This window comes from Thunnus maccoyii, chromosome 9, assembly GCF_910596095.1.
Source record: "Thunnus maccoyii chromosome 9, fThuMac1.1, whole genome shotgun sequence".
Classification (NCBI taxonomy): Eukaryota; Metazoa; Chordata; class Actinopteri; order Scombriformes; family Scombridae; genus Thunnus; species Thunnus maccoyii.
In genome coordinates this window covers 10,501,184-10,517,578 of record NC_056541.1, presented here as the reverse complement: position 1 = coordinate 10,517,578, position 16,395 = coordinate 10,501,184, and the positions used below count along the sequence as shown (strand labels likewise).

At 42.9% G+C, this 16,395-nt stretch overlaps 1 long non-coding RNA gene across 1 annotated transcript; it reads left to right on the top strand.

Moving 5' to 3' along the window:
- Positions 1-7,743: 7,743 nt before the first annotated feature.
- Positions 7,744-8,371, top strand: LOC121904394. The gene is made up of 3 exons (XR_006098216.1): positions 7,744-7,877; positions 7,961-8,073; positions 8,199-8,371. It is a non-coding gene; the product is annotated as an uncharacterized LOC121904394 (long non-coding RNA).
- The last annotated feature ends 8,024 nt before the right edge of the window (positions 8,372-16,395 follow it).

The following is a 16,395-nucleotide window of genomic DNA, read 5'->3' as shown; positions in this document are numbered from 1 at the left end:
TGGAGGTATGAGAAAAGTAAAAATGGATGATTTAATGGCATTGAGAAGTGATCAGCTGTGATTTTAAAAGAAGCATCACAGCACAGGAGAGATTACACAAAACGTCTATGTGATTACATTGTCCTCCAGCAATTGTGCCAAGTGTTGCTATTCATTTACTTTTCCATAAGAGTGTGCATACGTGGAGAGTTGCCTCTGCACAGGTCTCTATTTGTGCCTTTGTCTGTGTAAATGTGTGTTTCTGTGTCTGTTTGCCTGTTTCTCTTTGTGGCACAGGCAAACTGTTTTCATTGGTGTTTGGTGTGTGTATAAGTGTTTTTTTTGTGTGAGTGCCTATATGTGGGTGAAGCTGAACAAATAAAGCTAGTTTCCCCTTTGATTGTGTTCACAGTGTCAAGCACTCAGTCTGTAATTAGCACACAGACAGCCATCTGTCCAAACAACCAGCTCAAAACAACTCCTGTCCTGCTCACTTTCACTGCTATCACAGCATCCATCCATTGCTAACTCTCTCTTATTTGCTCGCTCTTCCCTCCATCTGCCTGTCCGCTTCTCTATCTGTATACCTCCATCTAACTCCGTCTCCTTGTCCCTCTACCTTTTTTAAAAAAAAATAGTTTTCTCACTTTCTATCTACATCTATATGTCTTCTTTTGTTTTCTCACATTCAATTTTTCTCTGTATGGAATAAAAGAAGAAAAAAAGGCTGACAACTTTATCCAACATTGGATAAAAACAAAATAGCTCGGTCCCTTTTCTATCTTGAGATGGTTCAGTGAGCTCCACACACTCTGAATAACTAGCTAAATTAAGATGAGCTGATATTACATCGAGGCATTTCAGCTAACCAAGCATAAGAAAACTGATTCATATAGTAGTATTGGTACAGTAATATGATTGCATCACTGCTATTTTGTCATTTGCCCAATTGCATCTATTTTCACTGAAAGGGGCATCCCTCTTCTGTGATCCCTCCAAGGTTAAGTTTGCTGGCTTAATGGGACATAACATGCTTTTAGTGAATTACTGTCATTTCTATGCTGTTGTAATGTCGGATGTCTCTTGAGGTAAACATATGTAAAAATGCCACCTTTAAGACAAAAGCCCAGGCATCAGCCTACTCCGAATACTCCATACACAAGGTTACCTCTACTTCCCCATCAAACTGATGTCAGATCTTTTGTGCATACCCACAAACAACCATCCTTTCCATAGTCTTTGTTGCTGAGGTTGTTGCTAAGCTTGTTCCACGGGTAGTTCACGTTGTCCACTTGCATATTTAGGATCAGATTTAGGCTCAAACATGTACAAATCTTTTCGAGAAGTTTATATTTCAAGTAAAGAACAGGAAAAATAAACAAAATCTGACTACTGTTATTTGTCTATGTAGCCTCTGTAGCTGGTGGAAGTCTGCTGAGGGGCAGCTTCCAGGAGCTGGCCAATCAGAACAGAGTGTGCTCATCAAGAGGGGGGCCTTAAGGAGACAGGAGCTAAAATGGCCTGTTTCACACTGAGGCTGAACTGTGGGGTTGCATAAAGGGCCAGTATACAGTAAATAAGGAGTTTTTTGAAACATCATGCAAAGATATGATACAAAATACTTTATTAATCCCCCAGGGGGGAAACTGAGTGCCACCATACAAATACAACAAACATTGGGTAGGACAATAAACAACAGGTAACAATAAACAACAGGTACAATAAACAAGTAACAATAAACAACAGGTAAAAAGGCAATCACATCTCAAGGCAGTACAATATAGGAGGAAAGCACAGCACCATAATAAATAAATAATGTAAACGTCAATGTGGCTGTATGACAAAAAATCAACAACAGATATTCCAGCAGAGCCCAGAATAAAAACATAAACCTGACAATGTGCATGTTATGTCCTCTTTAACTCTTTTTTTGTTTATTCTTGCTCACTTAAAGCTGCAGTGTGGAACTCTTACATATAAATGAATGTCAGTAACATTCAAGCCCTTGACAAACAAGTTCACACAATGTTGATTAAGCCTATCACCGCCAGATAAATCTCTGTATTTCGCAGTATACTGGAGTTTTTAAATCTCATGTTGGGCAGGACATTCCCACTCTGGCTGTTTGAATGCGCATCCAGAGACTTCCGGTTAGCCCTCTGCTAACTTGAATGGGGATGAAATCATTTAATCATGCAGCTATTGTGGACTTTCCAAATTTTATCGGACCGAATGGATCAAATTCTGTTAGTGAAACGAATCATTTCGTGGGGGTTGTGTGACGCTCAAAAAAATGTATCCACCATTTCACAGTCGCAACAGTAGCAACGAAGTAAGCTACGGAAGAGCCTTTCAAGTAGGCATGTGTTGACAGTGTTTTTGTAATTACTCTCACTGCCAGAAGGGGGAGACAAAAGTCCCGCACTCCAGCTTTAAGTCAAGAGTCTTTGTTTCCTTTTTGACATGGCCCTGCAAGCCCTCTGTTGTTGTGATTGAGAGCTTTACCAAATTCTGACTCAAATTGAAAAGTAGGAAATTAGGTGGAAGTGGAGGATAAATTGCATCACTTTCAATTTCAAAGTAACTCAGAATGTCCAACTCTTTAAAGAGTATTTTGTTTTGGAATTATCCTTGAAAGGGAAACCAAAGGCAATTTAACACAAGCTAGTAATTAAAGGTTTATTTTTGAACTGGAGGAACGTTATGCTTGTAGAAAATCATTTCCCTGCAATCTTCCTCACCATTTTATTGTAATGATTTCAAATTAAAAAACAACCTTTCTAAGTTCCCTCAGCAAGCCTTTTTCATTTTTCTCTGGCTTCTAAATCCACATTATCATGCTGTGATTGCTGCGGCAATACATTTATTATTAGGGTGTTCTCAACAGTGAGTCATTGTATGTCATTATAATGGAAAGAAAGTATAACTTGAATGAGCAAAATGTGAATCACAGCAAATGAAAAGGTAAATATCTGTTAGAATAACATTGTGTAGCTGCAGCTACTAATTGCAGTCTTTGGTCCCTGTCACACACAGGAACACAAACACACACATTCACACTGATGCACACACCCACACTCGCTCGCAGGGGAAATGATCCAATATGACAATATCCTTAATTCAGAGTGTTAGGGCCAAATTGTCTTAGCTGAGTGTATGTGTGTTGGTGTGTGTTTTTGTGCTCCTGTGGGGGACAATCACAGTGAAATTAGTGTAATTAAGTTGCCAGTCGCGGCAGGCTTCTGTTGAGAATTAATATTTACTGGCCATGTGTGTGTGTGTGTGTGTGTGTGTGTGCGCTTGTGTGTAAAAATTGATATTAGCATCTTCCTGATGAGTCACCTCCCACCCCCTCTCAGGTGGCAAACAGTGAGGCCCCCTGGGTAATCTGCCCAGCAAATTAGATGTTTGAATTGCTATCCAGCTCAGGACACAGTGTGTCATGGTGACAGCCATGCCTCCAGTTTATCCCTTGTGTTTCTGGTGTTTCCCTTTCCCCTATGTCGCCTGTGCTCCCCTGTCTGTCTGTGTGCGTGTGTGTGTCTGTGACATGGGCGTGGTGCCCCTCTCACTCTCCTGGCTCCCGGATCCCTGCTCTACTTGCACACCTGACTACAATCAGCTCATCAACCTGCAGTATATCAACCCCGGCTTTCCTCCCACTCATCACCAGATTGTTGTCTCTACTACTTTCGTAGTTTTCATGTCTGGCTTCTTAATCTTTGTATTCTTAGAACTATAGCTTGTGCTTTGTTTAAGCCTGTGATTAATGTGTTTGTTTCCTGTGCCTCAGGATAATCTCCAGCACTGCCTGCCTGTCTCTCCTGCCTTCCTGCTAGCCAGCTAACCTGCCAACCTGCTTGCCAGCTCCCCAGCCATACCCACACTATCTCTGCTAGCCATGCTACTGCTTGCCAACCAACCTTCTGCCTACTCCAGCCACATTCCCATTGCCACTCCATCCCCGTTCAGTTCACTTAAAATAAACCTTCTACACTTCATCAGCTTTCTTGTCTGTGTCCAGCGCTTGAGTCTGTCTGCTAACACAAGACCTTAACAGAACAATCTGGCCACCACGGACCCAGCAGATGCACACAATCTCCAAAAAGCTCTCCCCAATCAAGGCGCCCTTGTCCAACAACACATGCAAGCCCTCCCTGAAATCATGGAATCTTTACAAGGATTCTCAGACAGTATAGTTGAAATCAGCAACCAAATGGACGGCAAATCCTCCCACAAAACCAGCCAGCCTTTCCTTCTCCAGACCAGTTAACTCCCCAGCCCAGAGAGCCTTACATTCCAGCGCCGGAGTGCTACACCGGAGACCTAAGTATGAGCAGGCTGTTTCTCATTCAGCCATCCACTTTCTCCACTAATAGGTCTAAGATAGCTCATCTTATGGGGTTACTGAAGGGGAAGGCTCTTGCCTGGGCTTCACCTGTGTGGGATAGGTGGGGTGGGGGTGTTTCGTAGTGTGGCTGAATACTAAGTTGAGTTCAGAATGCTTACAGCTGATTCTGGGTGGAATGATGAGTTGCTCTGGGTGGTTTTCTTTAGTGGGCTCAGTGACTCTTAGTGGGTTCAGGGACGAGTCAGGCAGTCTAGATGAGCTAATCTCCCTCGCTATCAGGTCACAATCGCCTTTATGAGAGATGCAGGGAGAAAGCTAGCTGTTCTTTGTCATCTTCTCGCTCTTCTCCTTCATCTCTCCCAAGGATTAGTTCCCCTCTTTCCCCTGTCCCTTATGTTGCCTCCGAGGAGGAACCCTTGCAACTGGCTTGTACACCATACTGAATGTCTACGGCAGACACTAGCCGCTAGCCGCTGGATTCATCAGACCCTCCTCCTCCCCCTTCGTTACAGAGTTCTTTTTTGTGGCAAAGAAAGACAAGACCCTTCACCTCTGCATTGATTACTGTGGACTCAACAACATCACCATCAAAAACAAGTACCCTCTGCTCCTAATCAGTTCAGCTTTTGAATCCCTTCAAGGAGCTACCATCTTCTCAAAACTGGATCTCAGGAACGCCTACTACCTGGTCATAATCAAATCTTTAAATACCTTGTTATGCCTTTTGGTCTGACCAACGCCCCCCAGTGTTCCAAGCCATGGTCAATGACATCCTCTGTGATTTCCTCAACTGTTTTGTCTTCCTTGACGATATCCTGATCTTCTCCTGGAACCCCGAAGAACACATCCCACACAGTGGAGGCTGGTCCATACAGGCAGAGGAGGTTGCTCCTCCTCTATGTTTTGAGAGGCAAGAGGGAGATCAAAATATAAAAAACAATATTTGGTTGAAATAAACCATTACCAAATCTCAGTATCATTTATAAAATATTTTTTCTCTCTTCTTTGGAAAAAAAACATTTTTGAAATTTTGGTTAAAATGCTTCAACAGCGACACCTGCAGGGCAGGAGGAGAAAGAGCAGCATGTGTGAAGTGGTGGTGGGGGGCAGTGGAGGAGAAAGGGTGACAGAGGAGGATGGGTACCTGCTGTCCTCCTCAGGGCAGGATCTCTTACATTGATTTTTTTTTCATGCTAATCTATGATTGGCCAAGACGTGTAAAATGACGCTCCGAGGGAGGATGTCCTCCCTAACCAATCAACACCCAGAATACAATATTGACATCGCCTTGGTCCAATGACAGTTTCCAGATTTCATCTTCAACTCTCTCCACTATAAGGCAGAGTAGCAACAGTAGATAACGAGCAGTAGATAGCTCCATGCATTAGCCAATGTAATAGTTAGCTTGTTGTAGTACCCTGAAGGACTCTTTATACATCCATGGAAGGACTGGTAAGGACTGTTGTTAAGCTAACGGGAGAAATGATCTGGACTGTGCAGCGCAGCAGCGGCAGAACGCCACTGGGGAGGCTGGAGAGAGAAGCAACCAGAGAAACAACCAGGAGTCAGCTTGTTTGTCATTGTTGCTAATGATATCAGACTGGTTAACCAGCAGCCACAAAGTTCTGTTAGGGAACAAACAAGATGACCAACAGCTACAAATGGACGTTATGACATGAATACTTCATCTCCATGATAGAAAGAAGAAGACATCAGATAACATGAGTCAGATACAGCTTCTCTCTCTCTGTCTCTTTGGTCGCTAATTTCATGGTTAAATGTCTCTGTGGCTGTTGTGTGAATTTATCTTCTTAACAAGAATGCAGCAGAGATCATATAATTCGCTGTGGGTAGTTTGCTTGTTGAAATTACAGTGAGCTGTCTGGACTCACTCATTCATTTGGATTTGATCCAGTTTTTAATTGAGTGGTTGTTCAGTCACCTGTTGATGTTGTGTAATTAGTGAATGAGTGTGCAGGAGGTCTGACTGCTGGCTTGTGACAATTTCTTCAGTTCGTTTTTAAGCTGAGTCGTATATTGAGTAATAAGCTTAAAGTAAGTAGAATAACAAGTGCTAACATGTCAGCTTTGTAGACTATATTTTGTATGTTGTGCACATAGATAAGAGTGTGTAAGTCATGTATTTGATACATGCATTAATACTTTTTGTGAACCTACACTTTTAGATCTATGAATGTTTTTAGTGTTCAATCTTTCTAGTGTTCAGCACTGATCTGAACCTGTATCAGATTATAAACTCTGTGGTACTTCATATATTTCTGTATACTTAGAAAATACACAGGATATAATGATATGAAATGTTATCTATTTTTGATGAGAACATAAATCTGTTGTCATAATAGAATAATACTATAAATTTGAATTTCACTTTGTTGTGAAATGACACATTCTGAACCACTCCACGGCTAAAATGAGCACTTCTTTGTTTAGAGACAATATGTATATGCTAAATGTCTTTAAATAAGCAGCCTTTTTACCACTCAGGGGTTTTTGTTTTTTAAAGCTAATTGTTTTATTGGCATATAAAATTGCCCCCCACCCCTCTGATTTCATCAGGTAGGGCACAATAATGTAGTATGATGCAGTTTGTTGTAAGATTCCATGTTGGTTTTCCTCCTGTCCTCCCCAATTTTTTGAGTCACCAGTCGCCACTGATCCCACATGTCTGTCAAGTACTCCAGTGGCTATTGGAAAACAAATTGTTTGTCAAGGCACAGAAATGTGAATTCCACATTGGCTCTGTGGGCTTCCTTGGCTACATTATTGAAATTGGGAAAGTGAAAACAGACTCAGAAAAGATTCAGACAGTGGCAGAGTGGCAAAGACCGCAATCCCTCAAAGAGCTCCAGTGATTCTGTGGCTTTGCTAACTTCTACTGTAGATTCATTGTGGTGAAGTTCACCTTGGAGGAGTGGAGACACTGGCTAGAAGGATCAGAACATCCTTTTGTAGTTTGGACGGACCATAAGAACCTTGCCTACATCCAAATCGCCTAGCATCTCAATTCCCATGAAGCCTGGTGGTCCCTGTTCTTTGGTCATTTTTACTTCACCCTCACCTACTGGCCAGACTCCTGAAACATCAAACCTGACACCCCCTCTCATCAATACATCCCTGATGGAGTCCCTGCCAACCCTGACACCATTCTTCCCTCCTCCTGTGTTGTGGCAGCTGTCACCTCGGTGGTCGAGTCCCTCATCCAAGAAGCCTACCTAAAAGAACCAGACCCAGGTAATGGTTCTCCCAACCATCTCTTTGTATCTAACTCTGTCCACTCTCAGGCTCTCCAGTGCACACCTCCAGGTTCGCCTGATACCCTGGTATCCACCACACCCTGTCCCTCCTGAAACAACACTTCTGGTGGTCCTCCATGGATGCAGACACTCGTGCCTAGCCTGTACAGTGTATGCCCGCTCAAAGTCCTCTCACCAACCACCTGCCGGCCTGCTCCAATCCCTGCCAGTCCCTGGTCGGCCCTGGTTCCTCATTGCCCTCGAGTTTGTCACCAGATTTCCACCTTCCTAAGGTAATAGGAACACAGTAATTCTCACTATTGTGGACAGATTTTCCAAAGTCGTGCACTTTGTGGCTCTTCCCATCTCCCCACAGCCACTGAAACTGTCTTCCACCTGCATGGAATCCGTCCTGACATAGTTTTTGACCAGGGACCCCAGTTCATCTCTCAGGTTTAGAAGGCTTTCTTTCAAGCCCTTGGAGCCATGGTGAGTGTCTCTTCTGGTTACTTCTGGTAGTTTATGTCTCCGGCCTCTTAACCTGTGTATTCTAAGAACTATTCCTCGTGCTTTGGTTAAGCCTGTGATTAATGCATTTGTTTCCTGTGCCCCAGGATAATCTCCAGTCTGCCTGCCTTCCAGCTGGCCAGCTCACCTGCCAACCCGCTTGCCAGCTCTCCAGCCATACCCACGCTACCTCCGCTAGCTACGCTGTTGCTTGCCATTCCTCACCAACCCTCTGCCTCTGCTCCAGCCACATTCCCATCACCACTCCATTCCTACTCTTTTCACCTAAAATAAACTTTTTAAACTTCACCAGCTTCCTTGTCTGTGTCCAATGCTTGAGTCTGCTAACACAAGACCTTATCACAGTGTGTGTGTTTGGATAAGTGAAACTATCCAGCTAAATGTATACATCTGTCATATGTTGAAATGTGTGATATGTCTCTCTAAGACTCATTCTCACTGTTAGTCTTTTTTCAAATGCCTGAGTCCATATGTTTGTAGGTTTTTGTTTGTTTATAAAAAAAAAAAGTTTGGACCAGTAACACTCAGAGGAAGCTATCGTTACTACAGTGATGTTTTATGTTGCTGTCATTTTTCAGAAATACTACCTTGACTTTACTTTTCTTTCGTCAAACAAAGTCAAACTGCTTATTTTGCTGTTTATCAATATAATGAACATAATATTGAACATACAATAATCTTATGAATCAAATCTTCAGTAGCCTCACACAGCTACACTACATCTTGCAAACTCAGGTTCACTATAAAGTCTGGAAACAACTACATGAGAACTGATTTGATCTCATACAGATACATAGTGATCAATCTTCAAATATTTGGGTGATCACATGACTCTTCACTTCTCCAAACTCACAAAGCTCATTAACAAGGATTAAATTTTAAATTAATTTACTGTAAATATACAATGAAGCATGATTCCGCAGCTGTGAGGCTTATTTCTTCCGTGTGTTTATTGGAAAATCGGCATCAGCAAACACCAATGACAACCCAGCAAGTATATGGTGTCTTCATCCAGTCACGTGTAAGAGGAGTTCTTGTTAATGAACTGTATAACATCTATTGTAAAACATATAACTCAATGAGGTGCAAACCAGTTGGTACTTCAATGGTAGCGCAACTGTTCGCCAAAAGGGGAAAAATTAGGTTGAAAAAAAGAGGTAAAGATCTATTTAATATTGTATTTTGTAAAAATATATTTTTAGGGAAAAATGGTTGTAATTTTGTTTTCTATGTTTTGTATTTACTATGCATTATATTCCTCTTGTAAAGTCACATGAATAATTGATTGCCACCCTGATGAGAGCAAGATAACCAGAAACAATTTTGGTACTTCTAAAATGCATTTACAGCGCTTGTTACTTCCCTGGATTGTACGTTGGTGAAGGCAGACAGCTGGAATAACATGCAAAGTAGAAACAAATATTGAATATTCATTGAAGAAAATCCTGCTTGTTGAATCATATGTTTGCAGAATTTAATAGTGGACCCTGCCGACTTGGTGCTAGGGTTTCAATTTCAACAATAAACCAAATTCAAGGACACGCATTGGGAATATCTCTTTATATCCCTCCCTCTATCAATGTTAGTGTCTGTCTGTGTGCATATATATTGCATGTTAGCAACAGGTGGGCAGTGTGTGTGTGTGTGTGTGTGTGTGTGTGTGTGTGTGTATGTGTGTGTGTAAGTAGGATGGTAGGAAGAAGGCTTGAGTAATCATCAGTAACCTTATCTACGATAATCTCTTGTCCAAGATTTTTTTGGGGTAGACATGAAGACATCCACATCAACACTCACATGCACAGAAACACGCAGAGTTGAGCAGAGAGACAGACAGAGAAGTATAAAGACAGGTAGACACAGATTGAAATCAAACACCCACAAGGTTCATGGTGAATATCAACATTTGCTGACAGCAGGGCCCGTGAGCATTTTCTAAGATTTTAAGTACAGACATATCTGTAAAACGATATCATGAATCTAGAGGGATTGTTCTTTGAAGTGATGAAAAGCTTCTCATAGGGGTGCATTTCTCTGCCTCACTGTCAAAATACTCAAGATCTGACAACAAAAATGCAGAAAGAAAGTAAGGCGCATGTGAGCTGAACTGACATTCAAGGCAGAGGGGCAGCCTGGTGGTTTGAGACCTCTTTTTTAAAAGGTCGAGGCTCTGGTGTTCAGTCGAGTGGTGTGATGGGTTTATTCAACAACTCCTCATTAGGTACAGTGTTTTGGTTGTAAGATGTTAGGTGTTTTTCTTTATTTTGCTTGATTAGATGTCTTCTCAAAACTGTGTGGGCGTGTACTGACTGAGCTTAATTTGCATTTCTCTTATATTTGTGTTTCTTTTTCTTTTGTTTGTCAGGTAGGACAGTTTACGCCTTTATCAGCCTTACTATGTAGAGTTTGGTCACCTTGTGGAATTCCCAGCATATAACTCAGCTTTCTTTAACTTTAGCAGAGGTCTAATCAGCAGCAAAAGTGAAAACACTTGTGAGGGTTTGCAGGACCTTTTAAATCCAACTGAAATCACATTTAATCCCTCTTTTCAGTCAAAAATCATATCGATACATTTTTAAAAATATATTGGTCATAGTTTATTATAAGTAAAATGAAGAAAAAAGTCTTTGGGGAAATATCAGAAATGCTCCTTTTTGTCTCAGCTGGGTGGAGGGGAGTGTTGGAGACATGTTTGATTGACAGCAGCTGGCCGTACAGAACGGAGACAAAGTAAACAAACTGCTGTAGCTACAAGTCATTGACAGATAGTGTCGCTAACAGGGATGATGAGGAGCTATGACCAAACCAGCATCTAATGGGAACAGAGTGACATTTTCAGGTATGTTTTCATGCTGTTTAATGTGCTGCAATTAAGCAGATAATTAATTACCTAGCCCACAAACTAACGTTGGCAGTGCACTTTTCCCCTTTAAATGTTTGTTTTTTGGCTCGTGGTCGTGCAAGTTAAGGTGTATTCATGTTTGTAAGTTAGATAAGAAGCAGACCATAGCAGGAAAGCTAATCTGTGGCTGTGAGTTGAATCTCTTGTGTTGTGTAGCAGGACGCTATCAGGCTCAGTGTGCTCTGTTGAACACCACATTATTGTGTGTTCAAGTGTGCATGCGCGCGTGTGTGTGTAACTGTTCCCAGCTGATCTCGCATACTGCTGGACCAGATTACTAAATCCCCATCTTTGTTAGCGATGCTGCCATCTTGACTGTAAGGGAGCTGGGATGAAGAATTGAGTGAGATTCACCTCCTCTTGTTTGGGAGGGGGGAGGGACGTAGGGAGAGGTTTTATTGTGTGTGGTGTGTTGCAACAAAATGTTCTAAATAAATAATAGTTTGGACTTATTGTCCTGTTTATTGTTACCTTATTAGGTTTACACAGTTAGGCGAACCCAGGAGGATGCTCAGTTACAATACCATTACACTATTCTATGCATCTTAAAGAAAACTGAGACTATACACGTCCCCAGACTCACCTGGAAGAGAACCGCACTCTACTGAGTGCAGTCTTCTAGTTCAAGATTTGATTTGTGGCATCAGAGATAACTTAGACTCAGTTTGGGGCACTTATGAACAGAAAATAAATCCATCTCTGGCTCTGTTCTTCTGTCTCTCTCCTCCAATCTCCTCTGTCTTTCCCTCCTTACTCTCTGTCCCACCTTTTGATCCTCCTTCTCCCTTCCGAGCCTTCTCTCCACTGTTTCTCGATCTTCTTCTCCCTCTCCCATTTTCTTCTCCTGGCTGTCCCCTAGCTTTCCTCCATCCTTATCTTGGCCTCCACTCTCTCTCACAGTAATTGATAGTGCCCGGTGCTGTTATTTCATCCAAAGGGCCCTGTAAACAAAATCGTCTCTGACAGAACCAATATGGAAATCTCAGGCAGTGGGGCCACGAGTTATGGTCTGCATCATGGTGTATGCGTGTGTGTGTGTTGGCGTGTGCATTAAGCAGGAAAGAGTGTGCATTTGCTTTTGTGTGAGAGTGAGTGAAACTGAAGGGTGGTTCTCAGTTCTGCGTAATAAACTCTAGTGCAGCTAGTCATTAAGTGGGGTACGAGTGTGTGTGGGTGCAGGGGTTTGTGTGTGTGTGATAGGGAAGGGTCAAGGCCAAATTGACATCAAATGGTCTAAATTAGCCCCACTTGTCTCCATTGATTTACGGTGGGCGAGTAAATTGCATCTGTAGCAGGAGAGGGAGGGGCTCGAGGTTTCTCTGCAATTGATCTTAGGCTGCATTTGGTTTGTGTTCATGGTGACAGAAGATGAGAGACCGGAGGACCACGCTGTCATCATGGCTGTAACACTTAAATCTAACCTTTTGCTCAAATGGCTGCTGGTTACATGTACTTAGACAGAAGGGAGGGGGCAGGGGACCTGTCCATTCTATGATATAAACTTGTGATTGACCATAAATAGTGAATCATTTTAAAATCATCACACTGTCATAAGGAACAGCTTGTTTTCAAGGTTAACTTTTTCAATTCACTGTGTGGAATTTCTACATATCTAATATTACTGTTTACTGAGAGAAAGAGGAGAGGAGGCAATTAGGGGAGATGGATGAGGGGGAAAAGCAGGTGAAGGGGAGGGAAGATGACAGAAAAGGGAAAAGATGAGACGATAATGTAGAAGGACAAAAGTTAAGGAGTAAGAGGAAAAAGAGAAATAGAAGGAAAAAGTGAAACAAAGGAATCACAAAGAAAATAAAGCAAAGAAAGACACAGGTCTGGATGTGTTTATGTGTGTCTCTGGCAGTTTGTGCTCACATGAAGACTAAATATAGTGTCTTTGTCTGTACACAAAGGTTTGTTTATGGATGAATATGGATATGTGTGCATTGAATATGTTCAAAAAGTATCTCACCTTCTTAGTATTTGTGTGCATGCATCTGTGTTTTCATGTATGTGTGAGTGCAGCTCTGAGTCTGTCCCCAGTTCCAAATTGAACATGGGCAGTATGTAATGCAGCACAGAGTTATTGATTCACTTACACACACACACACACACACCCACACACACACATTACTTCTCTGATTTACCGTGCCTGACAGTGGTCTTGCTGTGCATTAATATGGCAACAGAAACCAGTTTGAGTGAGACAGATAGGCATCCTCTGTCACTGACTCAATGCGCTATGACAACACGTGTAATAGCAACACACATGAACACACACAGATACCCATGCAGAGTATAACACACTTTCTCACATATATTCTGGGCCTGAGCTATCATACGTGATCAACACACATACACAAGATCTTACAAATACACACATGGACACACACACACTCACAGACGGCTGCACACTCTAAGCCTGAGCAGTTCTCTTCACCAGCCTTAATTGGATTCTAACGTATTCAGTTTGCTCCACTGAGCAAAGAGATGGCTATGGTTTTCCGACTGGAGAAAAAGAGATGGAAAGAGAGAGGGAGGGAGAACGGGGGAAAGAGAGAGAGTGAGGAAATAAGAAGTAAAGACGGCGGGGGGGGGGGGGTTGTCTGAGGCGGTCATCTTCCTACAGCCTCCGAGTCGAGTGTGTCGTCTGAACAAGCTGTCGACAGAATTTCTACAAGAGCCATTTGACCTGAGAGAGAAGAGGACGGTCTGTATCACTCCGCTCTCTCATTGTCTCTCTTGCAGCACTTAAGGATGAAGGTCAAATCACCTGCAGCAAACAAACCTTCTATTTTGCGCTCATATACTCAAACTGAACTGACCCCCGGTTCATCATCTAAAGATCACAATATGGCTGTCTTCTCTTGGTCTCACCACCTCTCCTTGGTCTTCTGAGTGCTTGTAAATGAATGTATTGAATGGTGGAATGGCACATGGCTCAGTTCTAACTATGGCCTCTAGCATAATCTACCTACATATGTGAATGAACTGTAGATACATTTTTACTTGTGTACCTGGAATCGACCTCATACAGATTCATATCAGCACGAAATGGCAAACAAATTATTTTGTGATTTTGAAATTACCCTGTTTTTAAACCCAGTAAATACACATTTAATACACTTTGACTGACAGAATAACTAAATACTACTAGGTCTTGGCTCTGCTGACACAATACTCCTGCAATACTGACACAAATATAAATGAAGCAACTTCTGCAAGTTAGTTCAGGCAGCCCAACTCAAGCTGCTGCTCCACTCCCATGCCATACTCCCCTCACTGTAACATATATCCAACGCACCCTTATAATCATAGAGGCACATTTAAGCCGTCAGTGCTCTGCTCACACTTTGCTGCATACTTGCTGCCACACTGCTCACATGCTTGCTTGCTTGAAAAGCACATTCACTGCTTATTAGCCTGACCAGTGTCTCTTTGCGGAGTTTGATGAAGGAACCATGTTTGCATTGCGTCCCCTTCCTCAGGCATGAGGCCGGCATTACCTGGAACACCAAGGCTCTGATCAGCAGTTGTTTGTTATTTCATCTCAAGTCTCTTATTTGATCTTTCCTTGCTCCTCAATACTCACTTGAACTGGAAGTCGTTCTGGTCTGCCATTTTGAAGGCTGTCCCAAAGCTCTTATTTCTGCTCTGAGGAGCGAGGATTGAGAAGTGAAGAGGGATCTCTGAGGAGCCATGAGCGAGGATACCCAAGAGCAGCCTTCATGAAAGTCTTTTACAGGCAGACATGCCTCCTTATTGGATATCAGTTATTGATTTGACGGTGCAGCTGATCAGACTGACCTGGCACATGACAACATCACTGAGTGGAGACAGATTACAGATTAAACTCAAGTGTATCACTCCTAAATTTTATAAATTTAGCACAAAAAGTAAGGAGAGTTGTGTTTGGTAGATTATTTCTTTGTTGTAACAATGCTTCTTGGCAATAAATCTTTATTTCCCTTTTAAATGGTGCCACGTTTGTAAGGGAAATGCAGCAGAGCTGAGTGTGTGGGTTGTGCCCATGAAAAATTTGCCAAATCTACTCTGCCAATGCTAAACAGCTTATTCTGCCATTGACTCTTGTTTGGTGTTTGGTGGATTGGATGATTGAAGTTTGAAGAAACAAGACATATTGGCAATTTAACAATTTATTCATTTAACAAACAGGAGCCTCAGCAGTGTGTGGAAGAACCATACACAGCCACAACAGCCTGGCACCTCCTCCTCATGCTGGTCACCAGCCTGGTCACAATTTGCTGTGGGATAGCATCCCAGCATCACCAGCATTTGTCGCAAGTTAGCCAACGTGGTTGTGTTGGTCACTCTGCCACGCCCAAACTGATCCCACAAGTGCTCAATGGGGTTGAGGTCAGGACTGCTGGCAGGCCATTCCATCCTCTCCACTCCTAAATTCTGGAGGTAGTCTCTGATAAACCCTACTCTGTGGGGGCGAGCGTTGTAGAGTTCGGTCCCAGACTGTGGAGATATGGGATTTCCACTAGTTGCAGAATCTCATCTTGATATCTCTCTTCATTGAGATTGCCTTCAATTATGGCAAGCCTCATTTTTCCAGTGAGGGAGATGCTGCCCCACACCATCACACTGCCTCCACCAAAAGATGTTACTCTATTGGTACAGCAATCAGCATAGCATTCTCCGTGCCTTCTCCACACTTTGACCCTATGATCCAGCTGCTGTAGGCAGAATCTGGACTCATCGCTGAACATAACGTTCCTTCACATGTTCAGGTTCCAGTGCACGTGTTGCCAACACCAGCGCAAACGCCTGATGGTGAAGGGCAGTCGTGGCAGGTCTCCTGGTAGCCCTATGAGACCAGAGATTGGCTATGTGCAGTCTGTTCCGGATTGTCTGGGCAGAAAGCCATCAGCCATATCGTCCTGCAAACCTTGACTGCAAATCTGTAGAAGACAGCCTACCTAAGTGCTGATAGGGTGAGGAAACGGTCTTCTTGGGGTGTCATCTTCTTGGGACGCCCACTTCGCCGCTGGTCTCTGACATCCCCTGTTATATGGAACTTGGCCTCCACTTTGGAGATGGTACTAGGGCTCACTCCAAATAGTGCCGCAACTTGGTTTTGCGGAACACCAGCTTGAAGTTGCTTTATCGCACAGGCCCTATCCAGATCAGTGAAAAGTGGCATGCCGATTCTTGGAGCAGACACCTACTGAGCACTGTAACAGGGCCCAGGCTCACGGGTGCTGCCAATCAGGCACCTGATTGGCAAGACCTGGGGGTACCAGAAGCTCAAAACAAGAGTCTATAGCAACAGCAAAATAAGCTGTTTGGCATTGGTAGAGAAGATTTGGCAAATTTTTCATGGGCGCAACCCACATACTCAGCTCTGCTGCTCATCCCAC